Raw genomic sequence first — 9,014 nt, forward strand, 5'->3', positions numbered from 1 at the left:
CCCTCTTCTGACAGGTTCTGCTGAAGTCCAAGAGGTTATCACAAGGATAGTCTGCTCCTCTCTCCTTTTTCTTTCTGAAAACAAGGAGCAGAGCAACTAATAACAAATACTTACTTGTGTATTTGTCTTGGAAGGCACCAGGCATAACACGTGGTGCTATTTAATAGTCACATTATTCATAATCCTTGCAAGTGGAGGGTCACTGTCATGACAGGTAGGTTAAACAGGGGAACAGAGATGTGAACAGGTCAAACAGCGTCTGTGACAGATGAAGAGAGCACAGCCTAGGATCACTGACTTTTCACCTCTTTTACTCTAGTTCAGTCTCAAATACACCAGACTTCAGCTGTCTTTACCTTTTCCTGATCTTTAAGCAGTGCCCTGATCCTAACTCAATGGGGCATTCACATAGGAGAGACCAAGATGAGCACAGCAATAACCAGGTTAGCTCGGGGGATGGGGATCCATGCAGAGAGTCCCAGTAGTGTTGGAACCCCTCCTTTGGATTGTGATAGAACAGCGTCTTCCTGTTTGCACAACAGGGTTATCTCAGAGACACACTGACTATTACAATGCATGGGTTATAAATGCTATCTTAAAATGCCCTATTTTAAACAACCAAGGTAACACAACTTCATAGATTTCCAATAGTCTTTTGCAACTTCAAATTAAAGACTGGCTGATGAAGGATCTAAAACAATGGATATACAACACAAGGAAAAATACTTACATTCTTTCCTTACATTTAAACATCAAAACCTCTTCTATTGCCCATATCCCTTACCAAGAATAATTTTGTTTGTAGAGAAACATGAGAGAACATAGCTGTAACTCAGGTTATCACAGAGACTTTGTGCTGTATGCAGATCCTCTGCCACTATCAGCAGACCTTCTCCAAATCCAGGTTAAACAAACATGCTTTCTGTCACTTTGTAAAACTGTGCTGTTGGGGAGTTCATCATTCAGTGGGAACTTTGCCTCTGCTAAACAATTGTTTCTCAAACCACGGGTTGCCAAAGGACAATGATACTGACAACGTTAAAAAACTCAAAGTTTGTCAGGAGTATCTCAGTTTTGAACAGCTGGGGACTGAGAAGATCCTGCAAGTATCTAAGGTAGCTACTGATCTACCAACTACCTTGGCTTGCTGTCAGTGAGTCCAGTCTCCCTGAAAAAGTTACTTTTCAGGCAGCAATTACAAAAATCTATCATCAAAAAAGGGAAGAATTCAAGACAATGACAGGGAGAGAGGTGAATCAAAAGGAAATCACAGATTCAGAAAGTTCAATAAACACTGTACTAAAGGACATAATGACATTGCATACAGTAGATTGCAAAATAAGGAAGTGCATATGCTGCCTGCTAACAGGAAAAGGAACTGCACCACAGGTTACCTCCCTATGAGATTAAAAGAAAGATACATAAAACTTTCCCTGATGATGACCTGGCTGGTAGCACATTTATCAGACTTGATCAATAAATCAACTACTTTTTTGCCATATATTCAGTATCCTACAATTGAAAAGTAAGGCATGATCCTCACAGTCTGAAAGCATTGGTCCTTCTGAATGAGATATTAGTAGATGAATGGGAAGTAACTACACAACACTCATTTTAGCTGGAGGAAGTGCTCAGCATGTGTTAAAATCCTGCTTACTTCACCTGTCTCAAAATGTATTATGAACTTGGTACCTTTTGGGTTGTATGCAGACAGCTGATGAGCTTGCTCAAGTTCCCTCTACCATTTTGAAGGGCTTCAACTATAAAAAAACTTATTGCCAAACAGTCCTTCTGTTTTCTTGTTCTTAAACCAGCTTTATACACTCCCAAGCCCTTTCCCAGCTGTTTCTGGAAGAAGATGGTGTGTGGTTTCTCCCACAGCAAATCTTAAATAATTTATTTTACTTCATATTCTACATGTTCATACATATATTCTACATAGAAATAAATTTCTACATCTTATTTGACATTCCAGGGCACCTAGGCAAATGGCGTTCAACTTAGTTAATATTAAACTTCTTGCAAAAGATAAAAGACCCCTTACTTCTCCCACCCTCTTAACACCCTAGTGTAAAAAATAACACCCTCTGGGCAACAAAAGTTTGGCTAGAAATTTCTAACATTATGAAGATCAGAAACCATCTACTAACAGGAGACAAACAGAACATCCATCTTTTTTATCTTCAGGAGGACCATCCAAAACCATACTTTGTCTAGCCCTCAAGAATGCATATTCATGGGTTGTAAACCAAGCTGTGTCCAGCTAATCTTGGATATACGGTACAGGCATCCCTTTCCTGGGAACCAAGTCAAGTCATTCTCAAGTACCAAAACACACTCATTAGCACTAAGCGAGTGGCTTTTCAACAGTGCAGTTATGAGCATGATGTAACAATTTAAATGGGATTAAACAAAATTCAGTAGACTTCCATAAAAAGGAAATGCAGTGTTCTGGTTTCAGAAATATCACAGGTATGACTTTGATCTTTTCTTATTAAAAAAAAAAAAATCAAAGTTATGTATAAAAATTACATCAACGATCTTACAGATTTTTATGAAAAATTAATCCCTGTCAGTCTTTTCCATGGACATTTCTTATTGTCCTGTATGATTTTGCAGCACCTCAAAATTCATGGTATTTTACACTATTTGTCTAAATACTGCAGGACTCCTGGTCACAGCTAATAGCAAAATATTCTCTGGCTACCAAACCAGAATTAAAATAATGAGAAATGAGAAAAGAATAGAGAAGAGGAAGAATTTAGCCTGATAGTTATGATAATAGATTACAGACCTACGTGTAAACAGTGGCTGTGGGCCCAATACATATTCCTGATCAAAGCAGTATGAAGTGGACACTTCACAAAGGGTTAAGGTCAGGTATTTCTGCTCAAGTTTTCTGTCTCTCACATCAATGGCATTGAAGCTGGTCTTACTGTGTTTTGTAAAGGCACCCAGCGAGCTGCCAGAGTATAAATTCAAGAAAAAGAGAAGGTTGGACAGATTAATTCAAACTTCACTTGGTTGAACTTCTCAAATAAACTAAACATGGACAGAACACTGTTAATTGGCACAACCTAGCTGAGACTTTTACCCCCTTTTGAACCTTCCTTGTATGCCATGAAGTTGAAGACTATGACCCACATTTCACTACTGTTGCATATCTTTGTGTGACCAGTGAACTCTGAAAATTCAGAAAATGTATACAGGAAAAATTCTGAATTTTAATTAAATTTGGAAAAAGAGACACATGTGAAACGCTCACAAATGGTAAGTGATTCTGTCAGCATCCACTTGATTTTTACCAGTTGTTAGTTTAAGGCAGCCATTAATACCTTCTTTCTTCATGTTACCTCCCAACTTATATGCATAGGGAATAAATACACCAGCAGCTAGGTGTATTATCTATCCAGAGTCTGTTCTATATACAATATTTTCTTTGGTAAAAAATTAGCTTCTCTCTATTCCTAAAGTTTCAGGGTTTTTTAAAGCAAGCAGTTAAAATAATCACGACGTCCCAGCCATAAATACAGAATATTGTACATAAAGATTCTGAAAAATACAACCAAATTGAAACAACTGCACTGTGCACTAGAATGTAGCCAAATAGTTTTTACCAAAACTGGTCTGACCCTAAATTTCTAGAAGACTTTGGTACCACAGACCTGGAATGGTCCCCATCCAAGAGCTGGGCTGCTCTGAGGGTGGGCAGGCTTGTATTCCAGCTGCAAAGCTCAGCCTGTACCCCCACCTCAGACACATCTCAACTCTGCACTCCATGCCAGGATGGAGTTAGGCTGCAGCACGGCAGGTCACTGCTCTCCCGTGAGCCCAATGATCACTGACAAACTCTTGGCTGGATTTATAAGCATCACACAGTCTGTATAATTTCACATCTTCACACCTATGCTTCTAGATGAATTGAAACTTCGTATCTTCAGTTAAGCAATTTACAAAGTTTGGTGCTAACCCACTTAAATCCAGATATCCTCCTATTCCGACTGCTTTCCTTTTTGTTCCAATTAGATGCCCTGGTGCACATAGTACCATCTTATCTTAAATCCCTGTGTCATGAAATACAGATTTGCTGCATTATTATAGCAGAACAGTGGTGAAGATGACTTGAATGGTTGCTTTAAATCTTAAAAGCATGGAGCCTGATTGTTTAAATAGAATTCTATATGATAAGTATAATGACCATTAAAACTAAGATTTAATAACTAAAATCCCAATTTGCAACTCTGATAAATATTGAGGCAAATTAACTGGAATTTTTTAAGTGAATTAAATTTAATGAATGGTATGTTTTAGGTTAACAAATTCATGCTAGTAGCAGCATGTCATTATTACCCCAAGAATTTGTCTCACAGAAACAGTGGGTTTGATATGAGTTAGGAAATTACAGAAACACAGAATAGTTTGAGTTGGAAAGGACCTTAAAGATCAGCTAGTTCCAACCCCCCTGCCATGGCAGATGAAATTACACTGATCTGAATTCTATTTTTGCCCTCTACCAAATTAACCAGGGAGAAAAAGGGAAAGAGAAAACTTAAAGTTAATTAAAGCTGTATTAATTAATTCTCATCCTGACAGGGTGGATTTTTAGAGACCAGAGACCAAGCAATTGGGTCTTCTTATTTGAAATACCTGAACAATGAAAACTGTGGCAAAAATATTAGTCTTGGTAAATAGAATAGAAATCTAGAAAACTGTAGCAGAAGAAAAGTATTCAATTTGGAACCTCTAATATAGATATTCCTATGGTTATAAAATTACAGTCAGAAATGAGGAAACTGCATTCCAAATTCTGCTTTGTCTAATATTATTCTATTATCAGCTGGAGTTTTGTTTGTAGGACTTTGTCTTATATTTATGGTATCCTACATTTTTAAAAGTTAATATTATAAAATAAGAATTTACTGGAATAATAATTTATAGTTGAATCTGCATAATTGGAAATTTTTAAATTAATGAATTACATTGAATCATCTTTCACATATGCCTTATTGTAATGTGAAATACAGAAATATTTGAAAACTTTTTTGGGGGACTTAAACTGGTAATATTTTGACCCTTTCAGCAACTTTGGCATAATTTCTGGAGAACAAAAAGATGACATAATTAATGTCATAATTAATGACAGGAGAACAAAAACATTTCCAAAAACTAATAGAGGTATATATGTTTGTGATTTTTTTCTGGAGAATTTACTATTCACCTCTAAAATTGTTCTTTTAAAAATAAGGAATGAAACATATTATTAACACATCAGTTCTGATTTCCATTTTTGGCTCACATTGTGACTTACAGAGCTCTCTTTCTAATTAATGAAATAGTTAAAAACATAATCATGTTTAAGCTTGTTAATAGATGTTTTAAAAGCCCATGATTTCATTGAAGCACATGCAACTCACAAACTTAAATTTAAGGTGGTATCTCAGTAGAAACTGTAGTCCAAGAAGTTGAACTTTGTTTCTGACATTTATGTGCTGCCATTACACAGAGGCAACTCTAAGCTCCCTCCCACGTCAGATCATGCTGTCCCTACCTTCCATTTAGTTGGTAAAATCTACCTTATTTTACTGATTATAGCATTAACATGGCCAGAAACAAATGCCCATCAATTTAAATTTTATATGAAGAGAATTATTTTTCTTTGAAAAAATCACTTTTCTGGTGTTCCTCTCTCCATTGATCAGATATACCCAGCTATTGTTCTCCACGGTAGACACTTAGGTTTACTTAGTACATGAAAACAAAATTTTTAAATGTAGTTTCAATTAAATTTAAGGAGTTTTCCAGAGCTTTGAAAAGCTAAGTTCTGTGGTAGAACTCTCACCATGAATTTTGATGTTTTTATTTGAATTTTAATACAGTGCCAATGCAAAAAATGTGTTTCCCCTCTTAAAAAAATTGCAGCAGACATTTAGAAATATTTTTATTCAAATATGGGAAGGGTGGGGGTCGTTTGATTTTGTTCTTTTAAATCTTTCCCTGCAAAGTCTTTAAAACTTCATAAAGTTACTTGTGCAAAATTTCTGCATATTTCCTTCTGTCAGTAATTTCTCTTGATGTCAAAAGAATATAAATACTTATTCTTTATCATTAATTTCAAAAACAACAGGGATGTTGTGTTTATTATTCTGAAAGCCATAAATGGAAAAAAACTTCAAGAATATTAAGTAGAAACTGAACAGAAAGCTTCTAGATACACGATCAATAGGAGACTTTTAACATAAGGTAATTATTACAAGTGCTATTATTTGGATAAAACTGATGTAGGATATTTATCTAGCTCATTTTTCTATTAAATAAGTCTCAGTTAAACTTACAAACAAATAGGATGTAGCCCTGTCTGCTCAGTCAGTTTAATGAGATATGAACTATCTGCAACTAAAAATATTTTATCCCAAAAAGTATTTATAAATAACCTATACATTATAAGCAAAAATATATCAAACCACATTTACAGGTTTAGAACCATTTTTCTGGTTTTTAAGGAAGAATTGAAACAGATTCTTTTAATCTCAGTTTGTTTTCATTGCTAACTACTTGAGAGCCTTAAGAAAGAACAAACTCCCCACTAAGATTCAACAATGCAAATTAATGTTTCTAATAATTGTTACTGTATCTACATCCACATGTTTTGTTAATTATTATGTACAGTATTCAATTTGAAAAAAGGCTGCATTCTAGTTGCAGTTAGTTATAAGATAATATTTATAACTTTCAAAAAGCTTCTTACATAAATTAACTTTAAAAAAATGTTCAAATAATTTCCTATTAGTAATTTCAGAGTAAAAAGTCTGCTTCAATAGAAGGAGTATTTGTGAATTATTATTGAATTTACTTTTTTTTCTGCTTCTCTATAGAAAAATCAATAACAATTTTTGAACGAGGAAAAAACATAACTTTTAAACAGAAACATTTCAGTAAGGATGAGTAACAAGTCTAACAATTTTGTCTTAAAGTCATATGAATTAGTTTGATATAAAGGAATTCATGAGATAGTGATGAACCTCAAACTGACTTATGCTTACTGTTTACCCTCATCAAAGTATTTTCTTTTTGTAAAAACTTTAAGTTTTAATCCTACCAATTGTCCTTCTTCAAAGATTGTCTCTGCCTACTATTTAAACAATATATTTACTAAACTAAAAACTTGAACTCACAAATACAAATAATTTTTTTAATGCCTGAAAGACCAAATTTATATATTTTGTTAAAAGAAGTTCTTTTTTGATGCAAAGATATCCCTATTTTATTTTCTAATGTTAACATTAAAATGTCAATTCTTAAGTAACTAAATTTTAGATTCAGCAGCTAGTTTTAATTGTTTTAATTGACAAAACATATTTCTATCTTTATTCTGCAAGGGCAGGGCTTTATTTCTTTTGCATCCTGTATATGTTAATGGAGACTCTAAAACATCTAGGTCCTATAAACCACTTTAAAACAGTAGCTAAATAAGGCTGAATACTTTTTATTAAATTATCAGCCAACAGCTTACCAATAGCTATCTCCCAAAAGCTTTTTTAAACAGTATTTGCTAGTCCTTGTTTGCTTAGATTTTAATCTATGATTTTTGTTATTTTGGTTTTTAACAAACAGTGAAGTTTTACTATTTAGTAGAATACTGAAGAGTTAATAAATTCTATTTAAAAACCTGACATGAAATTCAGGTCCCTTTGAAGGCAAATGGAATTTAGCCACTCATTTCAGGACAGCAGGATCAGTCCAGAAGAATATAAAATCCAGTTGTCTCCTAACTTTTACCATATTTTACCATGAATTCAGTAAAACAGTTAGATATGCTTATTCTTTGGACATTTTCAATAATTTAAATCTTGTTTTTTATTGTTAGGAAATAAGTCCAGCAAAAGGAAAAAAAAAATTTAGCTGGTATTTTAGCTAAAGCATACAATATTCCCACTTCAGCTTTTTCATCTGTATATTAAGGTATAAAACACTGCTCTAAATAGATTTCACAAATACTTGAATTTATATCTATATTAGATAACTGAGCTTATTTTGTTTTATATTTAGCTGCATGCTACGTAGTACTTTGGCTAATAGGAGTTTAACTTCCCAGAATATAAGAAAATATCTTCCCTGAAAATTATTTCTGAACTGGATGCCATTTAGTATAAATATTCACTTTTTTAAAAAGCTGCCCACTGAAATTATTTGGCTGGTGCCTGCAGCTCTAAAATGCTTTCACTGACTTTAATTCTTTTCTAATTTTTAATTTCCTTCAAGTTCAAATTCGTGACAATTAAGAGGACCTGTCTCTGTAGGTCAATATTTCACAATATGTAATATATTCAAATAAAAGCTATATAAAGCTCAAGACATTTTTTTTTCCTGAAAGAATTTCAGGGGAAAAAATTTCAGGCAATACATATAAAGGCAGAAGATATTTTGCCTAAATTAACTATGGAGGTCAAGAGACTTGTATGAAATTTCTCTTCATATGAAAGTATGGATTTATGATTCTGTGAAAATAATGTTTGTGGTAGACAGCATGTTACCCAAGCAGCTTTGAAAGCTCGTATAGTTACCTTCTCTGAATGTTCTGGCTACTTCTGGTCCTCCCTTATCTGGAAGAAAAAGCTGGTTCCAAAGTTAAATTTGCAATTTATTGTTACAAATCAAATCACCAATTTCTTTACTTTAAAAACTCTAGTACTGTGCAAAATTTTGCTTATTTAGTTATAGATTCAAGCTGCTTGTCCTGGAGATTTTAATTTTTGTAGAACTTATTATAGCAGATCCCAAACAGCCAAGAAAAGAAACTCAAACAAAACTACAACTAAAGGCTTTTTTACTTGTTTTTTAATTCATTTGGAATACTTAATGTTGTTTGATGTACAATGCAATTGGATACATGAAATTAAAAGTTTTAACTTTTATTTTTGATTTACTGCTTTCAAAACTCAGCTCTAAAAGCCAGGTACCAAAAGAGGAAGCATTGCAGCATTATCAATTGGAGATTTTGCTGGGACCATATTATG

Source organism: Zonotrichia leucophrys, chromosome 5 (genome assembly GCF_028769735.1).
Source record: "Zonotrichia leucophrys gambelii isolate GWCS_2022_RI chromosome 5, RI_Zleu_2.0, whole genome shotgun sequence".
Lineage (NCBI taxonomy): Eukaryota > Metazoa > Chordata > Aves > Passeriformes > Passerellidae > Zonotrichia > Zonotrichia leucophrys.